This window comes from Dendropsophus ebraccatus, unplaced genomic scaffold (assembly GCF_027789765.1).
Source record: "Dendropsophus ebraccatus isolate aDenEbr1 unplaced genomic scaffold, aDenEbr1.pat pat_scaffold_1075_ctg1, whole genome shotgun sequence".
NCBI lineage: Eukaryota > Metazoa > Chordata > Amphibia > Anura > Hylidae > Dendropsophus > Dendropsophus ebraccatus.
Genome location: NW_027208492.1, coordinates 46,082 through 57,172, shown reverse-complemented (window position 1 = coordinate 57,172; position 11,091 = coordinate 46,082). Strand labels below are relative to the sequence as shown.

Sequence of the window (11,091 nt, the reverse complement as noted above, 5' to 3'; positions counted from 1 at the left end):
AGATGACTACTTGGGGGTGATTACATACAGCGCTCAATCTATAAAATATATTATAAGTTTTTATTTGGAAGGATGGGGGATATAGTATTGTATAGAAAGTGTGCTGATGATTTATCAGCACACTTCTAAGCTGTAGCCATTTTTTTTTTAATTCTTTATTCTTTTCCCATTTTATAACATTATTATATCTAACATAAATAAGTTGTCATGCATTACAGTAATTACAATACATAGCTTTGACAAATGGAAATATTCAGCATTAAATGCATAACAACTGCACATAAGACATAAATTACTCCTCCCCCTAACCCAACCACCCCACCCACCCCTGCCAGGAGTGCGAAGAAGAAAAAAAGAAAAAAAATATATATATATATGAAATAATAAAATAAATAAATTCCCGCTACCCTCCTTCCAGCGGGAACTGAATAGCCATTTTTAACGTGATTGGTTCCCTTTAAACCTGCGTATCAGGCCAATTCCCGCCGGAGTCTTTTTCTGCAACATGAGACTTAGAAAATCTCACCATTTTGCTAACACAGTAAATATTGCACATTCTCTGCATGGAAATCCATACAGGTCTGCATTTATACCATATGTGGCCGTAGTTATAGACATCTAACTATATCTGTTTCTGACCACCTACTGTGTTTGGCCCTGCCCTCACAGTACAAGTACTAACAACAGACAGACAATGTGCTTACTCTCTGAGGTTGTCAAGCGTCTCTTCTAGAAGTGCCTTTCCTTGCTGACTGATAACAGTTGGGTTTCTCTCTTCTCCAGCCGGCCAGTGAGCTCATCAATGATCTACACACGGGTTACAGAAAAGAAAGCTGATTGATAAAGTCATTACAAAGTTTCTGTTTATGAGGAATCTCCCCAGTGTATGCATAACAGGAACACAACCTCTAGGCGCCATGTGCCACACACTTGCAGCCTACAAATACTATTTCACCCCACAAAAAATGAGCATGGTTCTATACAATATAGGCTGCTGAAAGCAACTTCACTTAATCCTCTGGTTATCAAACATTTTATACAAGTTTTATTGTTTGAAGAGAATGTACCATCAGGTACATCGCTTTGATTTTTTTTTTACGCAAATGGATTGGCGCCGGCGTGGGGTGCTGGTGCTGCTGTACTTTTTTGAACTGACGCCCGGTTCCCATGCACGGCGCCGATCTACTTCCCAGAACCGGCCCGTCCAGGAGCAGTGGGAGCGGGCCCGCCAGCCCCCAGTGTGATGAAGCCCCCTCCCCTCTGTGACATCACTCCATTGACTCTAATGGAGCCGTGTCACAGAGGGGAGGGGAGATAGGGCCCTATTCCACAGGAACGATAATCGGCCCATTCGGCCGATTATCGCTTTGTGGAATAGAGAGAACGATCAGCCGATGATCGTGTCATCGGCTGATCGTTCATTTAGGGCCAGACCTAAAATCATCGTTCCCCTGCGGAAGAGAAGCCCTGCAGGTAATGTATGTGCTTTCAAATCGTCGGCCGCCCGCCGCGCACCGCTATTCCACCATAGCAATGCGCGGCGGGCGACCGACAATTTGGGAAGCACAATACATTACCTGCAGGCCTTCTTCTCCGCTCTGTCTTCCTCCTCAGGTCCCGCTCGATCTAGCTTCAGAATGGCCTGTCAGCTGACGGAGCGCTCAGCCAATCACAGGCCGGGACCGCCGCGGCCTGTGAGTGGCTGAGTGGACTGTCAACTGACAGGCCATTCTGAAGCTAGAGCGTGCGGGACCCGGGGAGGAAGACAGAGCGGAGAAGAAGGCCTGCAGGTTATGCATGCTGCAAGGGCTGCAAGGACATCAGTAACGATGTCCTTGCAGCCCTCGCTCAACGATCATTAGGCCGTGGAATAGGCCCAGTAAACGAGCAGTGATCTAGCAGATCGGCGCTAGTTTACATCGTTGATCGGGCCCCCATTGGCCCATGGAATAGGGCCCATAGTCACACTGCGGGCCAGCGGGTCTGCCCCCAGTGGTTCATGTGCCGGGCCGGTGCTTGGAAATAGACCTGCGCCATGCAGAGTAATTGGGGCTATTTAAAAAAAATGACCACAGCACTGGTGCCAATCCATTAATGTTAAAAACTCAAAGCGATGTACCTGATGGCTCATTTGCTTTAGGTCTTTATTATGCATTTCTAAAATGGTTAATACTGTCTAGTCCAGTGTTTTTCAACCTGTATCCATTAAGCCCTTGCAAAACTACAACCTCCATCATTTTTAAAAAAGGAAATCTGCCCTGCGATTGGTCACTATTAGAGATGAGCAACAAAAGAATATTCACCTCCAAACGAATGCGAGTTTAAATGCACACCAGTGCAGTACACTATTCCACTCAATAGTTGTCTTTTTCAAACTACTATTGAGCTGAAACCTCGCACTGGTGTGCATTAAAACTCACTGCTGGCTGAAGTTAAATGCAGCCCTAGGAAGCCCTGGAAAACATGGATACAGCCATAAGCCATAGGCTGTATCCATGTTTTCCAGGACTCCCTAGAGTTGCATCCAACTTTTCTGACCGTACATGAGCACGCTCAAGTTGCGCTTATCTCTAGTCACTACAATTATTAAAAAAGAAAAATTAGGTTCATTGCATTTGCTTTTTTTCTAGTATGTTCAGACTTTTCCTGACAGATTTACCACTAAATCAATTCAGGTTTTCCTTGCTTTTGTACCACGACCAGCAAAGCACCTCAGAAACCATATGTCCTGACATTTTTATTTAGGGTTTTTCCTATTGCTGTTGGTCCATGTACTTGGTGGTAAGGCTAGGTTCACACTGCATTTTTGCTCTCCGTTTAACGGATCCATTTTAAAATGTTTAATGTACAGAAAAACATGGTCAACCACGTTTTTATGTACTCTAAAAACGAACCAGTTTTGATTTTTTTCCCCTTTTTTTGTTGTAAATAATGCAAGTCAAAGGAAAATGGATCCAAACAGATTGCATACAACTGCATCCATTTTTACCAGCCATATTTTTTCCCATAAAGCCGATGCATTGAATGGACATCAAAAATGCAGTGTGAACCTAGTCTGAGCCAAATGTAAAGTGATCAGTTTTCACAATAGTGAGGATCCATTTTGCACCAATCACAAGTAGGCGCAGTCACGTAAAAAAAAAAAAACTGGCCACATACATTGAGAGCAAAAAGACAAATAAATCTAGTTGGATGAATAACTAAAACCCTAATGTGTAGGGGTTTTGAAAAATAGACAATCTTAAGGCCCCATTCCACGGAACGATTATCGGCCGTATCCGGCCGATATCAGCCGCTACTCGTCCCGTGGAATAGAAGGCAACGATCAGCCAACATCGTTCATGTCAGCTGATCGTTGCGTCGTTTGTCTTTCTATAGGCTGCCGTCGCTCCATAGAACAGGAACGGCGGCAGCAGACTGCTACTGTATGCTATGGGCTGCCCGGACAATCTAGCGATTACCTGGGCGGCCCCCCTGCAGCTATCCACGGCCCTACCTCCCGGACTCACCTGCTCGCTGCTGCCACGTGGAATAGCAGCGGCAGTGAGCAGGGAACGAGGAGCAAACAAGTGCTAATAGCGCTCGCTTGCTCCTGTCAGTCGGCCTGTGGAATAGGGCCCTTTAGTAGATCTGCCACTAAGGCAAAGTACAAAATGCTGCAAACTGGATTCTATTTGTGATTTACAGTAATTTCTCTCCCACCATGTTGGTGATTTTATATGCAGCAGGGTTTAGAAGCTTATTAGAGGGACTCAAGGAAATTCTTCAGTACTAAGCCACAGTAAAGTTATATGTGCTTAAAGGGGTATAGGTGTTGCCATATCACCATCATCAGTAGGGGTCCAACTTTCTGGGCCACTGATCATGAGAATGAAGGGGGTGCAAGCACAGCATGTCCATCAAGGTTTTCCCTGCAGAGCAGCACTCTCAGCCACCCAGCTGTGCAGAGCATTGCAGCTGCCTTCATTATCACTATATCAGCTTTGTTACAAGAGATGAGCTAAAGCTTTGGCCGTCCAGGCATGATGGGAATTGTAGATTTGAAACAGCTGGAGGCACGATTTTGGCACCCCTGCTCTAAACCGACCCATTCAACAATGCTACTGACTAAAATGGTAGATAACCGGACCAACAGATTGTATTTCACTGCACAACAGACATCAAAAAACCATGGAACAACTTTGTGCACCAGCAATCAACCTGAAATTGTAAAGCACAAGGAAGCTGAATACTTTCCAGCCAGGATGTTTTCTTTGCTTTTATTACCTTTTGCATATCTTCCATTGTATATTCAACCTTTGGCTTATCGACCGTCTCTTTCTCCTCCCCCAGCACTTGCTGCCTGACTGACTCTGGCTCTTGTGTCTGGAGTGAAGTCACCAGGAGATCCGGTTGCTCTGAATTTACAGGGGTTGCGCTCCTTCCACTCTCCTCCATCTCTATGTCTTCACACGAATGCACAAGTAGTGTGTTCTCAACAACTTCTTCATCAGTTTTGCTCTCAGTAGAGCTAGTAATGTCCATACTTGGGATGGAAGTGCTAACCGCAATGGCGACTAGGGTGCACCCCCTGCCTGGCAGCTCATCATCAGAGTTGATCTCACTGACGCTGCGGCTGTCCAGAGATTGTACGCTGAAGGAGTCTATCCTTTCAAAAGCATCAGAAGATGAGCAGCTTTCTGTCAGCTTAGGAAATTCATCCAAGCGGCTATATTCTGCAGAGGGAGACAAGAGCTGAAAGGAGTTCTGCATCAGGCTGAGGTTACCCTTGGAGTCCGTCACCTCCTGTCGGGAGCTGACAGAGCTCTCGCTTATTACGCTCTCATGGTCTAGCACCTCAATATCACTAGTTGTGGAAGTGCCAGAGGAAAAAGTGCTGATGGGAGGGGATGGGGTATTACTCTGCCGATCCTCAAGCTTTTGGTCCTTGAGGTCCAAACCACTGTCCTTGTTTTCTGGAGGAACTGTTGGAGAAGAAGCAATGCCATCTTCTTCTGATTTAGGTTCTTTCAGTTCCTCTGGAGAGTCACTAGATTCCTGGATGGTCTTTTCCAGGTCACATTTCTCCTCAGATGGCTCTTCCCGTTCATCCGCAGATACATCTACTACTTCCAAGTCTTGGACTTGATATTCCAGCTGCTCCTTCTCCTGGAGCTCATCCCTGGACTGGTGTCACTTTTCAGTAAGTTTATAGGCTTGGGTGCATTTTGCTTTACTTCTTCTTTGGGTCTTTGAGATTTGGCGGGAGGCTTCGACACCACAGAAACTAACTGTCACAGGTTTAGCCTCTGGTGAGGAGAGAAAGGCACTGAAGAAATTCCTCAGACTCGTCCACCACAGTTCTCCTGACAGGTTTAGTAATGGCGGTTGGTGATAAGATGACCTGGGTTTGAGCCTCCTCCGACTGTCCTCCCCAGTTGGAATTTTCCCAGCTTCCTTTGATTGAAGAACCACTGCCTAAAGGACAAAAGGTGAATATGAGCGAGATCTAATATGGACATAGGAAGGTATTGAGATATATATATACACACACACACACACACACACACACACACACATATGATTAAGTATATGAAGACTTTAAATATGGGAAATGAAAGGTAAAACACATGCACAGAATAAAATACCAAAAACAAGTAAACCCACATTGTTTCTATGCCAGGCAAGTGTAAGACAAAGTGACAAGCAACTTACATGTCATACATTATGGAATACCCAGGCTAATGCAACAAAATGAGCAGGAAATGAGCATCCAACACAGGAAAGAAATCAGGTTGCCCCTGACCTGACACTGAACATGGATTGTTGTAATTGCGTGCAGGGCTGCACAGTTTGTCAAGGTCCATACCAAAGTGCCGAAACCGCTAAACAACAGGCACCAACTCTGTCCGGTGGACCACAATAACTTATAATAGGGTCCGTCAGATTATGGCAAGCCGTCTGTACACTTGATGGGATAATAGTGCAGCACGCTGCATGTTTCCTTCCATGAAATCTGACATAATCCCCAATAGAAGCCTTACAGAGGTCACTATCCCATACTCAGCAAGTATCTATTAATGAGAAGAGGACCTGTTCATGTAAACCCCTGGGCATCAGACAGTGACCTTTGCAACCCGACCAACGAAGAGCAGCTCTTTACACCCAACATCAGGCTGGGTGGCAGTCAAATACTTGGACCATTCCTTTAAAAGAGTATTTTGACAAGAGACATTATGGGATATCCACTTCCATTGAGTTGTAGTATCTTGCCAATGGTGACTACAAAAAGGAGACCAAGGGAGGATAGGCTGTTCATGTGCACGGCTATCTTTTATGGTGTACAGGTAATACAGAAACAGCCCAGAAGCACCCAATAGTGGTGCTTTTACCATAGCAGCTTGGGAATCTCTCTAAGAAGCTGTATGGAAAGTGTGATAGCAGGGAATTGGTGAACAGGGGATCCCTACTCCCTCTCCACAGAATTCTATAGGGAAAGTGGTATAACACTCAATTTATTTACAGTAGCGCAAACATTTAAACAATTTCTAAACTCCTGGCATCATTATCAATGATCCCGGGAACTCCCAGCTCCTTTAATTAGTGCATTGTCCGTATTTATGGAGCATGCACAGAACGTGTGAATGCCCCCTAACACTGCTCAGTACTACTCTTTAATGTCCCCCATGCTGAAGGTGCACTATAGAGATATAGGGGTGCAGGATTCTCTTCTGTGTCTGCGCAGTGGCAGACATCATATAAGCAAGTCTATACCCACTAGGTCAAGAATAACTGAGAATTAGAGATGAATCCTGTGGAGGAGAGAACTTGTGTAAAAGTTCATAGACAAATTATAATAATGACCACAAATAATACTACTCCTCATGTATACAAATGATGACTTATCCTGAGGTCTTTGAAATGCAGGTATACTTTTATATTCCATTTAACCCTTTAAAACCTCACTGGGTCTCTTAGACGTTGACCTGAATACACAATGACATAAGGAATGCCGTCGGGGTGAAGATATCGGGTCATGCACCAATAATGATGAATCAGATTTGAATAAGGATAATTGACAGTCATACACAGCGACAACAAAACTACTGAGAGCAACTGCATCCATGCGTACGGGGAGCACCTGCTGACAGTAAACCTGTACACTGTTATGGGGGGCAGCCATCTTGACAGATATATTAGGAGTGTTACGGTAATGCTGCAGCCCCTCTAGAAGCAGCGAGTACGATCTGCACTTTAGCCAAAGTTACTACTGTCATCCACATTCTAATAGTTCTCCTGTTCTGCAGTGATACACTGAAACGCTTTGCCTTTGTCTATTAAAGAGGGCCCCTGTCCACCCCATTAGGACATATACACATCATAGAGGCGGTATTACACTCACAGCCATGAGTAGTCACACAATAACACCGCCTTTCCCCTGGAGCAGCTGCGTCATGGACATGCCGGGCTGTCACCACTTGTCGCCAGCAATTTCAGCTGTTCGCCTGCAGTGTTGGGTGCAGGAACCAGTGCAACCAGCCAGTCCTTGTTTTTTAAGACAATCCCTTTAAGCTATGGTAATTTTTTTTGTAACACTTCTCCATTTATGGCTGCTGTTCAGGTGGAGCTCCTGCCTTTCAAGTTGAGTGCCCCTTTAAGATAATGTTAAGGAGGTTTCCTCTTTAAGGGCAGGTGTTGGTTTTCAGGTAAAGTTCCCCTTTAATAGCAGTTTGCCCTTCAGGTGGTACTCCCCTTTACAGACAGATAGGTGGAGTGCTCCTTTAAGGGCATCACCCACTGCAGAATCTAGGCGATATAATTACTCACAGACACAGAGAATACCATCACACAGAGTACACCTACCCTCCTCATAGTGGCTGATGATGGAGCCTGCCCAGGCTGTCTCATCCTCCTTTATATCCAGTACTCGGTCTATGGACTTCTGGGCCTGAGACAGCGCCTGCTTGGCGAAGCTCGAGAGCTGTGAGGCATTGAACCAGCTCATAGCGCCGGCTTCTCCCCCTCCTCCTCCCCGGTAGCCCACACCACCAGCCGCCGCCGCCGATCTCCTAGCACTTCCCGAACACGTAGCAGTAAACAAACCCCGTCATGACGTCATCGTAACGCGACACTCGTCTTCACAAAGGCGTTCTCAGAACTGATCAGGTGACTGCGTCTAGTCATGACGTCATCGGGGCGCGCCGCCGGTAGGTCCTGGAGGTGTGCGGCGAGATGGTCACGTGACTCCAGGTGGTGTTGTCACTGAGTTGCAATATCTTATCATTTGCATATATTTGTATTCACTACTGCTCAGTGTAGAATAGTAACGTATAGGAATTGGATAGAGTAGGTTTTACAAAGGTGTTGTCCAGTTCCTAAAACCCCTTTCCAGTTCACTATATCCCTGAAATTTAATGGGGTAAGGGTCCGTTTACACAGAAAGATTATCTGACAGATTATCTGCCAAAGATTTGAATTCAAAACCAGAAACAGACTATAAACAGAGATCAGGTCATAAGAGGAAAGACTGAGATTTCTCCTCTTTTCAAATCCATTCCTGGCTTTGGCTTCAAATATTTGGCAAATAATCTGTCAAATAATCTTTCTGTGTAAAGGGACCCTAAGTGCATTTACACAAAGAGATTTATCTGACAGATTTGTTAAACCAAAGCTAGGAACAGACTAGAAACAAGGAACAGGTCATAAAGGAAAGACTGAGATTTCTCTTCTTTTTAAATCCATTCCTAGCTTTGGCTTCCAAAATCTGTTAGATAAATCTGCCTGTGTAAACGTACCATTATGGTGCGTTTACACAGACAGATTTATCTGACAGATCTTTGAAGCCCAAACCAGGAACAGACTATAAACAGGGATCCGGTCATAAAAGAGACTGGGATCTATCCTCTTTTCAAATCCATTCCTGGCTTTGGCTTCCAAAATCTATCAGATAAATCTCTCTGTGTAAACGCACCCTTATGCTAAGTTTACACGGAGCGATAATTGGCCCGATCGGACGATTAAAGATTTCGAAGTAACGATTTTTTTTTCTAACGATCAGCGTTTAGACGGTACAATATATCGTACGGAAAAATCGTTTTGCGATCGCGCGCCCGCAGCCCGGCCCCCCCGCCGCTCCAATCGCCACCCCCGCCGCCGCTCCGATCGAGTGATCGAGCCGGCGCAGAGGGCCGCGGATGAGCGGGGGGCCGGGCTGCGGATGAACGTGGCGGCGGGCGGCCGGACTATCGCGCGGACGACGGTTTACACGGAACAATCGGCGGATTTTTTGCGAACGACGATTTAAAAACCTGTTAAAAGATCAAAATGAACGATTTCTCGCTCATCGTTCGATCGTTCGCCGCGTTTACATGTACGATTATCGTTCGAATTCGATCGTTATCATGCAAATTCGCACAATAATCGTTACGTGTAAACCCAGCATTAGGGTCCATTTAGATAGAAAGATTATCTGACATATTATCTGCCAAAGATTTGAAGCCAAAGACAGGAATGGATTTGAAAAGAGGAGAAATCTAAGTGTACTATTACACGGAACGATAATCGGCCCAATTCGGCAGATTATCGTTTCATGTAATAAATACAACGATCAGCCGATGACAACGATCATCGGCTGATCGTTCATATGGGTTCTGACCTATTTTTGTCGGGCGCCGACCGCGCTCCGCTACGTGTAATAGCGGTGCGCGGCCGTCGACTGACGATATACATTACCTATCCACGTTCCAGGGCTGCTGCTGCGGTCTTTTTCTCCCCGTGTCCTGCGCGCTCTAGCTTCAGAGCGACCAGTCAGCTGACAGGCTGCCTGGCCAATCACAGGCCGCTGCGGTCCCGGCCTGTGATTGGCTGAGCAGCCTGTCAGCTGAAAGGCCACTCTGAAGTTAGAGCGCGGGATCCGTGGAGAAGAAGACCGCAGGAGCAGCCCTGGAACGTGGATAGGTAATGTATGTACTTAAAGAGTCACTGTCGTATTTTTTTTTTTTTTTTTGCAGAAATCAATAGTCCAGGCGATTTTAAGAAACTTTGTAATTGGGTTTATTAGCCAAATCTGCCATTATCTGCATGTAAAAAGCCTTTTCCCAGATCCCCCCCTCCTTCCTCTTTTTCATCCACTCCAAAAAATCTGAAAATTGTGACTTGTTGCAGGAGACGTACCCTGTCTGCTCTAGGGAGAGGGGAGGGGGGGAGGAGGAAGGAGGCAGCAGAAAGCAGATAACAGAGGATTACAGGCACTGAGCTGGGTGACAGCTGTAATCTGAGCTCAGACAGGTCACTGGTGATGGTCAGTAGAGATATCCCGTGAGGGATTTGTAGATTAACTCTTTGTTGTCCTGTTTTGGTCTTTTCTTTAGCTCTCTCCATAGGAGAACAATGAAGACAGGGGGGAGAGCTTCAAACTGCTTTTTCATGATAAAAATGCATTTTTCGGATAATAAACCCAATTACAAAGTTTCTTAAAATCGCCTGGACTATTGATTTCTGCAAAAAAAAATTTCACGACAGTGACACTTTAAGCAAGGGCTGCAAGGACATAATCAGGGCGTGTAATAGGCCCAGTAAACGAGCGACAATCTAGCAGATCGCTGCTCGTTTACAGGTATTATCGGGCCCCATCGGCCCGTGTAATACCACCCTAAGGCTTTCCTTTATGACTTGTTTATAGTCTGTTCCGGGCTTTGGCTTCAAATTTTTGGCAGATAATCTTTCTGTGTAAACGGACCCTTAATCAACTTAATTTGCAGAACTGTAGCCTGCATTAGGCAGTGGTCCCACTGGGGCTATACAGCGATTTTGGCTGCAAGAGAAGTTGTGTGACCAAAGATTGCCATGTCACATCATAGAAAATGGACAGATTTATTATGACTGTTGGGTTGTGGGTCGTAGGACTTGGTTTACTACAACGCAGCACGATCCACGCATATTATGCCATGGTAATTATTCAGTTGCACAACCCCTGTGGCGGCCAGAATTACTGTGTAGCCCCTGCCTTAGGGTATAAAAGCAAGCTGTACCTTGCAGGTTATGCTGCTTACTAAACATATCACTCTTTTAGTTCTCAACAAAGTGTCAAGGAGGCGGAGCCAAGCTTCTTGC

The 11,091-nt window shown here is 45.5% G+C and overlaps 1 pseudogene; it reads right to left on the bottom strand.

Moving 5' to 3' along the window:
• Positions 1-704: 704 nt before the first annotated feature.
• On the bottom strand, positions 705-8,131 carry LOC138774740 (TATA element modulatory factor-like; annotated as a pseudogene).
• Positions 8,132-11,091: the final 2,960 nt, after the last annotated feature.